General features: G+C 38.1%; 1 long non-coding RNA gene across 1 annotated transcript; it reads left to right on the top strand.

The window, feature by feature from the left end:
- Positions 1–294: 294 nt before the first annotated feature.
- LOC133225581 (uncharacterized) lies at positions 295–12,331 on the top strand. The gene is made up of 2 exons (XR_009729200.1): positions 295–447; positions 11,837–12,331. It is a non-coding gene; the product is annotated as an uncharacterized LOC133225581 (long non-coding RNA).
- The last annotated feature ends 744 nt before the right edge of the window (positions 12,332–13,075 follow it).

Raw genomic sequence — 13,075 nt, 5'->3', positions numbered from 1 at the left:
GTAAATCATCACTCAACAAATAAACAAAATCCTCATCTTCCCAGATCTGTCTGTGAATAACAGTGTTGTGAAGATTACTTTATATTCTCCGCAAGGAAGGAGTTCTTTCCACACCTGATATAGTCAAAATATATTTCAAGCCGGGGTGAACTTTCAGATCTTGTTTTCAGAAGATTCATTTAATTTGCTTTTAGCTTAATTTCTATCCGATTACAGCAAATTCTAGCATATTTACCTATATAGGGTGTTTTGTTTCTCTGAAGCATCTGGTATTGGCCACAGCTGGAGGTGAGATCAGTGTTTCTCAGACTCAGCTGTGATGATTTTAAGCTAAAAGGGTGGTGGATGGAGGAGCTTGTGGTGTTTTATGAGTCAGTAGTTAGCAAGAAGTCAGTTGTTCCTGTCTTGGCAGGTTCTCAGTTCCTTCAGGATACAGGACCAACTGTGGTGAATGGCTGCATGTGTGGAGAGTAGCCAGTAATTACAAAATGTATGCCAAGCGTTACTGGACATGGACAGCAGGGCTGACCTATTTTTACAGGAAAATATGGGGAGTTGGGTGGAGAACTGAGGGGATTTGTGGTGAGGAAGGAAGATCAGAGAAAAAGGTGTGGACAGAGTAAAATCCAGAAGGTTGAGTTTCAGAGAAAAGTAGAATCACAGAACTAAGGGAATAAGTAATCCTAAGGAAAGCAGCACAGGAAGGCAGAACAGATAAGTAGAGCTTCAGGCACTTTCATGGTAAACGTTTCACTTTCAGCGAATCCCTTGTCTCTTGAACACTCTCCAGTTTCTTAGGACTCGCTGTTTGAGTGCTTTGAACACATTTGAGTACGGTAAGGAGATGAAAAATGACCTAAGCTTCTGTTCAGATATATTTTTAAAGTGTTTTAAACACTCATTTAGGTCTTAATTGATTCATTAATAACTTTTGGCTTGTGCTTAGTTCAGTAACAATCAGTAGTTTAAGGTCTAAATTTTAGGTGGACTGATCCTGAGATTAGTTCATGAACCATTATACTGTGTTTTGTCTGTTACTCAAGAATTCCCAAGTTCTAGCTTTTCTGAATATTGCCCTTAATATTACAAGCTTGTTTTTGAAATAAGGTAGAAATGTCTTATCTACCTACTTGTATGGTGGGGCTTTCAGATACTTGCTCATCTTGTAGGTGTAAGTGAGCCAAGTGAGTGGCTGAATTGGTACCTGCTGTCTCTGAGAAGTGTGTCTTGCATCATTATTAAATTTTGCAACAATGGCAACTTATGGTGCTCAAATCTCCAGATTGATGCATTGTGTGCACTTTTTCAGTCGTCAAAATGATTACAGCAGCAGTATTTAATACATATGGACACCATGTAGAACAACTGGACTGTAATGCTCATTCTGTTTCTTGTATTGACAATTGAGTCATAACTGTGAAGGAGTGCCTCATGTTTAACCTGCTGCCTACAAGCACTTAAGATCAAGTTGCTGGTGTGGTTTTGGTGTTGGTTGATAGATATATCTGCATAGGAAGATCTGTAGTTAAAGGGGAAGGAACAGACTATGTGAATCACTCACGTGAGAGCAGAATAGCTACTCAGTGTTTGCTTCCCATTTCTTTATGATGCTTAATCTTACTGTAAAAGACTGTAGAACAAGAACTTGCTAGGCCATAATTGCAGATTAAAAGTTTACACTTGCAAAAAGTACAGAAGGCTATTAAAACTGACAGGGACTGAAATTATTTTCCCATTTGCATTAAACTTTGTGTAATCCCCAATTTCCTGAGCAAGGGCTTAATCTCTTTGTTTTGACTTTTGTTATAGAGGGGTAAAAAAAAGTAGAGGGAAAAAAAGATTTTTTTTTTGGTATAAAACTCATAAAAATGCAGGCTGGTATCCCACACGTGGAAGAACAGAAAGAGAAAATGACTGCTACTGCTGAACCCGGGACAGGGATATAAACTGGCTGCCTCATTAACTACAGCAAGTCCTTTGTGGTGCCTACAGCTTACGAGCAGTTAGTTCACTACCATATCAGTGCTAGCTTGATTTTAAAGCTAGCATGGGTTATACATGCTGTATAATCATAGCTCTGATTATAGGGTAAACCCTCTAGTTTATTGAGACAGTGTCTAAGTTGCATAACTGCCCTTGGAAATTATTCTTTGCATTGATGGTGTCCTTCCAAATGATCAACTTCATTTCAGACTATTGCTGGTTTGATTTTTGTTTAGGGTTGTTGGTTTTTGGTGTGGTATTTTTTTTGGTGGTTTAATGAACGGCATCCATTTGATTTAAATGTTTTCCTCATAAACTCTAATCTGTATATTGATATTTTGATGTATTAAAATGTGTCTTTTTCCCTTTTCACTCTTTTCTTCACAGTCATAAGGAATAGCTTTGCATTGTTTTACGTTATCATAAAGAGTATGAACAGTTTAAAGAGGTATTTATTTCTGCAGCATTAGTAAAAAGAAGTTCTTGAGAACATTTTGTCAACAGACTCTAATGAAGTTCAGTCTTCTATTTTGTTGTATGTCCCCACTAGCTCTGGGTATTCATGTCACCAGTGGTTTACTCATGAGAAACTTTATGTATTTTCACCTGAGGAATCTTTATTTACATATTTATACATGGGGAATATTTTCTGTTGACTGCTGCCTGCATTCTCTGTTGTTTCTCCTGACACATAAATGATGCGTCATATAGGCCACCAATCTCAACTTTAAATGAAAAATAGGCAATATTGCATAGTATTCTGACTGACCAGCATGTTGAAATCTGTATTTTAATTTGTTAAAGAACTTACTGATAGATCTACAGTAATCATGACCAATTTGCAAATGGTCTGTGAACAAAAACTGGGCTTCCTTAATCAGGTAGCTTATTCATGATGAATAAGGTAATCTGTTTTAATATTGTGAGGCAACTTATACTGATTATTATAGTGTGCAAGAAGTTCTCACTGACCATAATAACTTTTTGCCTGTTCGTATCTGTATGAAAGAATATTGTCAATGTAGCTGTAGTTACACTTTACAACAACTTAAAGGAGTAGAGGGAGAAAGTTAAATCAGAATAATAGGCTAACACTGAGCAAAATAAAACCAAGGACAAGTATCTACAAGTAATTCCCAACAGTGATTTCTGAAGGTTACAAATAGCCCCAAGAGAAGTAGCTTGCATAGCTTGAATTAGACTGGGCAAGTCTGCAGAAGAATAGGCAAGATAGACCATTCTGATCTTTATTCAGGGCAATCTTAAGCATGTATTGCTGGTCTAAACATCATATTCACTTTCTGTTTTTGAATTACCTTGCTTAGACAAAACATTGTTTCTTCTTTAAATAACTTCAAGTTAAAAGTTAGAAATATATATTGTAAGCAAAGCCAAGTATCTGGATGCTAGAACTATTCAAAAGTTATCTGTTATTATGCTACTGCATAGGAATAGTTCATCAAGTTTTGATTTGTTAAAAGTAGATGACAACTTGCACGTTTTATTACTAAAGTTTTGCTTAGGGTTATGCTTTGAACTAGTAAGTTACTGTAGGAAGAGGCGAGATCACTTTAGAGGACATTAGATACTGTAATAAGAAAGAACTCCCTGAAATATTTTTATGGGTCACTACAAGAATTATCCTTGCAAAAGGCAACGTGACTCCTTTTGAAAATAAAGTGTTTCTTCAAAGGTTAATACTGTATTGACAATTTCTGTGATTCAGTAAGGTTTCTTTTTTGAGACAAAGCCCATGTAATTTCAGGTATTGAATGATTTCCTCTGGATAAATGAATGTCAAAATCTGGAAAAGGCTCATTTTCTAAGCCTAAGTGGCAATTTTCTTATTATAGTATCATATGGATAAAGTACTTGCCATTCTGAATTGTGCCGGCTCTTAGCAAAATTTGGGCCAAGATTAATGAAATCAACCAAAATAATGTTTGTTTTCTTGGACATTCTATTGACATTTCTAAATGGCCTGTCAGATCTCTTTCCTTAGATCATTAACTTGGTGATATTGTTTGATCTGTCATTTGAAGAATCCAACCTTGAAAGCTGCCCTCCTGCTGGCTGTGTCTTGCAGCACCTTCTGAAGGACCAGAGCCTTGTCATCAGGGCCTAATCTCTCAGTAGCACTCCTTTCAGATTATGAACATCCCTGGGCACATTAAAGCATTTTTGAAAATTCAGCAAACTGTATTTGTAACTTCAGGAGTTCTAATAGATTTGGTTGATCAGGCTGGGGCTCCAACCAGGCATAAGTTGAAGATATGCGAGATATGTTAGTCTTGGCAGCTGAACACTGAATGCAGACATGATCTCACTGTGCTGCCCAGATGTTACAGAAGAATAGGAACTGTATTCAGAAAGGATCAGTGCCTACCAAGTAAAGCCAAAATGAAATAATGGTTTACTTAAAAAAAAAAAAATTAAAAAAATGTATTGTCCTAATGTCTGTCAACTCTACAGGGACCTGAGACAGGCCAGACTTTTCCTAGCTTCAGCAGTAAGGAGTAACAGATTAAGTCAGACTGGACTGTTCGCTTGGATTTGATTGTATTCTTCACTCTGCCATTGAAAGTAACATGCATCTCTATACCCTGAGACTAAGACTGTTGTGACTTCTCAAATATGATGGACATCAAATTTGCAATTTCATCCACCAGCTCCCTCAGGACCTGCAGATACATCTCTCCAGGTCCCATGGACTTGTGTACCTTCAGGTTCCTTAGATGGTCCTGAACTTGATCTTCTCCTAGAAGTAGGTAGCACTTCATTCTCCCAGCCCCTGTCTTTGCCTTCTGCAACTTCAGCAGTGTGGCTGGAGCACTTGCTGGTGAAGATTCAGGCAAAAAAGTCCTGGAGTATGTCAGCATTCTTCATGTCCCAGGTCTCCTGTTTCCTTCCAGAGAGGGTCCAGATTTTCCCTAGTCTTCCTTTTATCAGTAGAATACTTGTAGAAGCTTTTCTTTTGGCCATTGATGTCACTGGCCAGATTTAATTCTAGAAGGGCTTCAGCTTTCCTAACCTGATCCTTGGCTGCTTGGATAATTTCTCTATATTCTTCCCCAGCTACCTGTCTTTTCTTTTTGTGTTGGAGTTTGTCTAGGAGCTTCTTTTTCATCCATCTGTGCAAGCATCCTTGCGTTTTTGCCCGACTTCCTCTTTCTTGGGATGCATCTGAACTTGGAGGTGATCCTTGAATCCCCACCTTGCTCTTACTGTCAAGAAAGCTTTTGAGGTCAAGATAGAACTGGACATAAAAGTAAACTGTACACTGAAACAAGAAAATATGCATGGCAATATAATTTGAAATAAGAGCTATTAAAATTAAATTTGCCCTTTGTTGCTATTTACCACTATTTTGAAAGCTATCTCATACTTGTCTTACTGTAGTTCCCTTGTGGATTTACAGGATAATGTGATATGAATCTTTTAGTGTGCCTTACCAAAGCAGACCGTGATCCAGTATAGCATAACATCTTCAGATGGAAAAACAGATATCTTGCTGTAGCAGTATGACTGATAAAAAACAAGGCATGGCATAAAAAATGAATCCAGTAATTTCTAGTTTTCCATTCAACCCTAATATAAAGGCCAAGTTGATGATTAGCTGCAGAGAAAGAACCTTATGTTTTGACAGGTTTGGGTATTTTGTGCATTCATATTTCTTGTTGAAGACATGGGAAGCCATGCATATGTCTGTGTTCGCACTGGCCTAAGGGTTTCAGTGACAGTCTAATAAAGGCTAAAGGTATGTTTCTTATTAGAAAAACTCTTAAAAAAAAAAAAAAAGATTTTTACACAATGGAAATATATTTTTCTAATTTTCTATGCAAGTATACAAGCCTTTTCCCCCTGTGTTTTTATTTTTCACACTTTTTCAGATACTCTGAACTTTCTGATATATACTGCAATTTCCCCAGAGTTTGTCTGTCTTTCCAGGAGCAGATGTGAGTCCAGCAGCTGCTTTGTCAAAACTGAAGATGTAATTGTGCAAACAAAATGTGTATTTCAGTTACTTCACTACTTCTCTGATAGAAGTGTGGGTTTTATTGCAGTAACTCAGAGTAACTATGAAAGGTTAAATCTTTCCCAGGTGCTTCTGAGAATGAGTCTAGGGGAAGCAGGAGGAAAGGAGAGGACCCTTGTTTTCTTGATTTGTTTTCTTCTACTGTGTTGCATTTGTAGGTGAAGTCTAGTGATCTGCATTAAAAAGCTGCTACTTTAGAAAGACAAGAATGCTTGTTTTCTATCTTTGTGTCACATGAGTAGGTCTCTGCCAGCCAGAAGTGGTGTGTAGTCCTACGTAAATGTAGGATGTATGCATAAAACTGTGTTATATTGGAAGTAAGAGCATTCATGGCAGATATAAATTAGTTTTTCCAACATATGGCACTTAGAAGGTGGCAGAATTTGTGAGCAAACCAAACTGTCAGCTTAATGGAAATAACAAGGCTGGAGTGGTGACCCTTTGTAACACAATGCAGGGCCTGGCTTCTTACAGTTGAGTTTAGTAAATAGAAGGTTGCAGCCTCACATATTGTGCCAGACTTTCCAGTGCATGCAAAGAGAGCGTGTGACTAGTCTCACTGCTGCTGTGATCAGCATCTCTTCCCACTTTACGATGCTTTTTATGAAAATTTTGTGTTGTACTAGTAATAGGAACATACGTGGACGACCTGGCTGTAGTGTAAATAATATAACCAGACTTGTCCAGTAAGACTCAAGGTTTGGCTAATTACTGACTACAGCCCATGTGAGTCTCGGTACTGTCAGACCTCATCAGATGTTTCCCGTGTTTTGGGAAGGGCAGTTGTACTAGATTTCCCATTTTTCTGAAGTTTTGAGATATGTTTCATTTCCCTTAAAGTTCAAAGTTTAGAACACTGAAAAACAGAAGTGAAACTCAAACAAGGAAACTCTCCAATTCATAAGTTTCAGCTGAAACCTAAGCCTGTTCACTCTAAGTAAAATAGACAAATAATTTAGCTGATTTTTTTTTTTTTTTGGAGACCTTCTAGAAAGCTGTTTCCTATGTGCACTGAGAACAAGACAAAACATTAGTGTGTTGATTTATCCAGGTTTCCAAGCTGCGTTCGCAGCAGCCTGCAGCATTACTGCAGCTATTGCTCCATGGTGACTAGAGGCAGTAGGTACCTTTTTGAAAGGGTAAAATGATGTAGAGAGAACTGTGTGGTTTGAAAAGGCTGAAAAAAAGGAACCATGCAGTGGTCTGAGTGGAAAACCTTTTTTTCTTACTGAGTGCATAGGAGTGGTCCTTGTTTTGACCTAACTTCTCTGAAGAGTGAGAGCTCTCCAATATATTAAAAAAAGAGTGGTTTTCCCTTCCCATAGGCTTGGGCATCTCACCTGAATTTGTGTCCCAGCCCTGAGCCAAGATTGCAGTGGTGGCTTGGAGGGCGGCAAGAGGTGGTGCTTCCCAAAACACTGGGCAAACTTGCAGATGGGGAGCTTCTGGCTCCATCTTAATCTCTTTGTAGGTGCTGTGCTCTTCTCCCTTCTGCCATGTCCCTGCATAGGCACCACTTTCGTCACTGTGTACTGTCATCAGTAACAAAAACAGTTGTTAGATTCAATGCAATCTTTGACTAATAAAGAGTTATGGAAGAAAAGTGAAATGAATAACAATTTTTTCAAGTATTCAGGTGTCAATGTAGTGAATGTCACTGGAGAGCTTCCGCTGAGGATTTGCTGTTCAATTAAAAAAAAACCCCAACACTGGAGCATTTCTCAGGTTCCTTGTCTGACCGCAAGCCCCAGGCATGTCTTCATATTAAGATGAGGTGTTCGTCTAGTAATTTTCCTCTCTATATTCCTTTCTTTCCTTATCTTCTTTCCTTTCTTCCCTCCACTTACTTGGGAAACAGCTACAGGATGCACTGGACATTAAAAGAAGTGTCTCGATGTATTAAAAAGCAACTTCGTAAAAATCCCACCAAGGTTGATGCATTTTTCTCTGTCACTTGCAAATTCATTTTGCTCTCCTCTTCCTTCTTCCCAACTTGTGCCATTTCAATCAAGTTTCTGTAAAATGCTGTTCTAAATTGTTATATGCTGTGAGACTGATTACTGGTTACATGTACAATGTGAGAAAGGAGAAAGGAAGCTGATTTTTACAATTGCCACAGGAGACTGTGTCTAGTTTGTCTTAATCCTGGACATACAAAGTCACTAAGCAGAGAGTTATCATTTGATAAGCAAATTAGCTATAATATCACCTTAGAAATGGCCAAATGATTTTAAGCTAAAGGTCAGCCATCTCATAACCAGACTGGCCCCAAAGAATCAGTGTTTAGAGGAAGGGCAGGCCCTGTTTTTTACTGGTCTTTTTTTTGTTGTTGTTGTTATTACTTAAAATGTGTAGTTTTTGAATGTCAGAATGTCTTACTAAGTACATTCATTAAAGCTGTGTTGCTGCCTCAGTCAGCCTCTAAATATCCTCAAAGATCCTAGAAATCATACTTATACACCGCCTCTGCTTGCTGATGTGCTAATACTTCAGCTGTCATTTTGATATTTTAATGTTAGTCACTATACAGCTCAAAAATTTTTAGAGAAAATCCTTAATGTCAAACCTTCTGCCCACATAACAAATATAATTTAATATTTCTTATTACATATTTGTTGTTCACTGCTTTAGCTCTTTATAAATCCTTATTCCGATTTTAAAATCATCTTATCGTGTGCTTGTAACAAATTTTTATTGATCTCACAATACAAGTATAATAATCATATTTATTTTAGCACATACAATCACTATTTATTTACTTTCCCTGCTGTGTAAACACACAGACAGCTGGATTAGGAAGACTTCCTATGTATGTGCCTTGAAAACATCAGGTCATAACAAGTTGGAGCACCATTAAGTGTTTACTGAAGTAATTAGTGGGGACAGAAATTCTCCCTGCTGGGTGTAAGCATACAGGTCTGATGTAAAACACATCTCCCCAAAATGGCAGAACTCATCAGCAGTTTGCCTCCTAAGTTTTCTTGCCCCAGTGCAGAGAGAGGTTGTGAAAAGCTGTGACCCATGATCTGGCAATACACACAGACCCTCCCGATTCCCTGATGAGCAGATCGCCTGACCAAACATTCCTTTTCAGAGCAGTAGAGTTTGGTGAAGGGCTGCTCAGTGACCCTGAGCAGCAGCCACTTTGGTCCTCTTGAATCTTAATTAAGAGGGTTCAAACCACAAGTGAGAGGTTGAGGAGACGAAGCTGCTAATGCAGCAGAGGATGGAGGCTTTCAGTTCGTGCAGCTTTGCAGGGAAATGTGTGTGTTGATGGCAAGGCAGTCCAGGTTTTTCAGAACTGGGCAAGGAGCCAAGAAAGTCCTACCTTTAAATTCAGTCTCTGGCATTTTCTCTGTAGATACAGGCAGCCCATTTAGCCTTTTCTGTGTTACTCACCCTAGCATCATGGGGCTAGTATCTGCTTGATATCGTCACAGGGTGTGCTTGTTATCATGAGTGAAGATGAGAAAAACCAAGTAGCTTAATTTTATTAAGATGTTCTGCTTCCTTCTCTAGCCGAGATTTGTTTCACATGCACCTACCTAGATGCTTTTTCATGCATACAAACAATTTATACAACAGAAATTTATGGTCTATTATAGAAAATTTACAGTCTGTTAACGATCAAGGAGAAACATCTTGGTGTAAATTTTCCCTGCTGTTGTAGCAGCATATTTGTTTGCACAGATATGCATCAGAAAAAATACAACTTTGTTTTTCTATAGTGTTCTAAGAAACAACTGGGGCCAAACACCAATAATCTAATTGAAAATTTTAGTTGTCGATTCATAATATTTTCTTTCTTTCTTTTTTTTTTTTTTTAAATATGAGTGAAATAACGTAGTCATCAATTTTCTTTATGGCACAACAATTTTTATCTTGTAGTACTATTATTATTTACCAGTGTGCATGCCTGACTCCCATCTTAGTTCCTAGTTACTGCCATCTAGCATCTCTGCAGCATCAGGGGGGTTCCACAATTCCACAACATTGTGACTTTCTTGCATGTGATTCCTTGATTTTCAATAACTGTTTTCTATACAGATGAGGGCATATTATTAGTTACAAATTCTTTCAAGCTATTTTAAATTTATTTTTGTTGGTAGTCATCTTGGGTGAATATATCTGTTTTCTTGTTTGTATATATTAGATTGTAAGTTATAGATGAAAGATGGCATAACTTATTGGAAAACATTTCTATCCCATCCAAAAATTCTCTGCAGTTGCCCAAAGTAATTGGAAGAATTTATTTTATAAGAAAACACTGAGATGGATGAATGATTGAGGGCAGATAAAGCATACTTTTTTTTTTTTTTTTTTTTAATGTGTACATATACAAGATGATATGAGTGACATATTAGGCACAAATAGTTCTGAAAAATACCATTTGGAGTTCTTTATCATTTAGTAGTGTAATAGTACAATACGTAGAGATGATAAAAAGGTGAAGGAACAAATTCTGCAAGCTATTCTGATGAAAAAGCAACTGCATGCTTCATCCTAATTTTCATCCTGATATCCAGTCATACGGGGGTAAAATATATAGTTTGAGACTTTGATTGAAAGTGAAGATAAAATAAACCAAAATATTTAGGAGTGAGGGAACTAACAAACCAAGTCTGAGTATATGGATTTGAAAGGCCAGAGCTCAAGAAAAACACCACTTTCTGCCTTAGGGTTTGTATCCTGGATGAAGCTGAAAAAGCTACTGTTTTCTGATATTTCAAGAGCAAAGTTATGAAACTCCATTGTAAGATCTGCATAAGCACCAACTTAAATTTTTATAGGTATCCGTTGTAAGCAGAGTTGGGTTTCCTAAGTGGATGTATGCAGAAAGGTAAAAAGGTACCAGCATGCTTAAGAGCCCAAGTAGAAGAGGGATGCAGGGATCTGTGGAGTTTAACATGAGATGCTCTGAAAGAATGGTGACTCCAGGTTATGTGTACAGTCAGTTATATAGTGTCCATCCTTCTTGTTAAATTCTGCAGTCAACCAGTTTGTACCTTGAAGCTTAAAGTTCAACTAATTCTCTTTTTTTGTTACTGCACAAGTTAAAATTTCTTAAGATTATTGAGCCACAGTACTCTACTCTTTGTCCTCTGATTAGTAGTATACTAAAATTTAAATACAGTTGTGCGAACAACTTTAGGTATATAGTACACATGGCCATGTTTTTTTTTTGAAAGTGTATAATATAAGTAGCCCAAAGATTTAAAGATGAAAGATGCTTTCACAATTACTGATAATGATGGAAATGTCAAAACACTAGAACAAGTGGCTGATGCCTGTAAAGTGAGAGCTGATACTTCATTTCTTGTTTTCCTTGTTATGGGGTGTGTACGTTTTCATGGTGGTGGCAGTGTGGGTATACAGTATCTGACTGATGTTGGAGCCTGCTTTTCCAGCGGACTGAATCCTTTGGAAGAGGCACTCAGCATCTCCAGTACAACCTTTAGGTCAAGCTCTGCTCTCCAAAGGAAATGGTTTCTGTGAACCACTCTCCTTGGGTAACATAGAACTGTGATGTGGGCTTCAGAAGAGAAGAGACTCAGAAGACTAATTTGCCCACCATGAGGCAGGATCATCTGTCTGCATGCCAAGAATTTTTCGCAGGCTTTTTTTCTGAGGTCTAATCTGAATCCTTCTTGATGCAATTTGCATGTCATTATTGCTTGCTCCCCCTACCACAAGCACAGAGAACAGATTTTTCTCTTCCTCTCCACAGAAAGTTTTTATACGTTTGATGCCGCTCAGTCATATTTGGTTTAGTTTAGGTAACCCTGGTTCTTTCATGCTTTCTGGTTACTTTTGTAGCTGTTGTTTAGGTGCAGTCACTCAACATCTTTCCTCTGGTGTAGTACCTGAAACTGGATACAGTGTTGCAATGAGAGCTTTTGCAGCATTAAACAGAGTAACACAACTACTCCACATACCTTCTAGGCTTTATTTTGGTGATTTCATCCTGGGAAGTTATTGGGGTCTTTCACAGCAGCATGATGGCACATTTTCAATCTGCAATCCAAAAGCACCAAGGCTAGAAATAACAAGAGAACAGCAGTGGTACTGATAATAGCAAAAACTAGCTGGAGAATCATAACTAAGGCACATCTTCCTGAGATACAAAACTAGATGTGTTGTCTAACCGGGCCCCTGTAGAGAATGGAAAGCTTATGCATTCCCTAATGGAGATCCACAAGTGCCATTCCTGAAAGGAAATGGATTCTTTCTGCAGCTGAAAAAGAGAACATGACACCTGGTAATGTATTAGAAGCCAAAATCCAAATGTTAATGGAATTCTGTTGGCACTGAGCTGTTGAGTAAATAAATCTACAAACTTAGATATGAGATGGGATGCTGTTGAGACCTGTGCTTTGTCCAGAGGAATACCTTGAGCCTTGTTCAGGGTGAATAAGGCCAGTTCAAATGAAAAATCAGGGCACCAGTCTTCAGGTCTAGGTCTCCCAAATCCTTCTCCTATTTGCTGGCATAGTTCGGAGCTTCAAGAATTTAAGAGCAACACCTTTGATTGTACAAATAGCATTCCTTACTGTGTGTGATTATCTGTTTTGGAGATGTTTTAATTCACATTATTTCACGCTCAGCAGGCTTGGAGAGCTGCTGTTTCATAAACTGCTCTTGCTCCCTCTTTAACTCAGCAGCTTCAGGACTTCTGAGATAAATCAGGCTGCAAGACAGCCACTGACTTGGTGTTTCCCTCTGAAAAAGCACAAGAAAGACAAATCCCTAGCCACATTAGTACTGGTGAAGTTGTGAAGCCAAAGTAAGATTGTTGACTGCTGCTATCTCAGATTATTCCTTCAGATGAGATTGGGATGGCTGTTCTATGGAAAAAGCTTGAACTATTTTTAAATTAGCGATAACACCATCATTATGCAGTAAAACCTAGTGCAGGCTGCTAAACCTGTTCAAATGTAGGCTAAATATTCCAGACAGGTTTTCATTGAGAAGCACAGTGCTTTATCTCTTCTGTTGGCAGTTATGTGAGCAAGTGATGTAGGATATTCTGGTTATACTGATGTCATGGTTTAAACC

Source organism: Neopsephotus bourkii, unplaced genomic scaffold, assembly GCF_033783945.1.
Source record: "Neopsephotus bourkii isolate Nb327-2 ecotype Australia unplaced genomic scaffold, CSIRO-AGI_Nbou_v1 NB_1765, whole genome shotgun sequence".
Taxonomy (NCBI): Eukaryota; Metazoa; Chordata; class Aves; order Psittaciformes; family Psittacidae; genus Neopsephotus; species Neopsephotus bourkii.
Note: the sequence above shows the minus strand (reverse complement) of the source record. Positions and strands in the feature narration are given on the sequence as shown.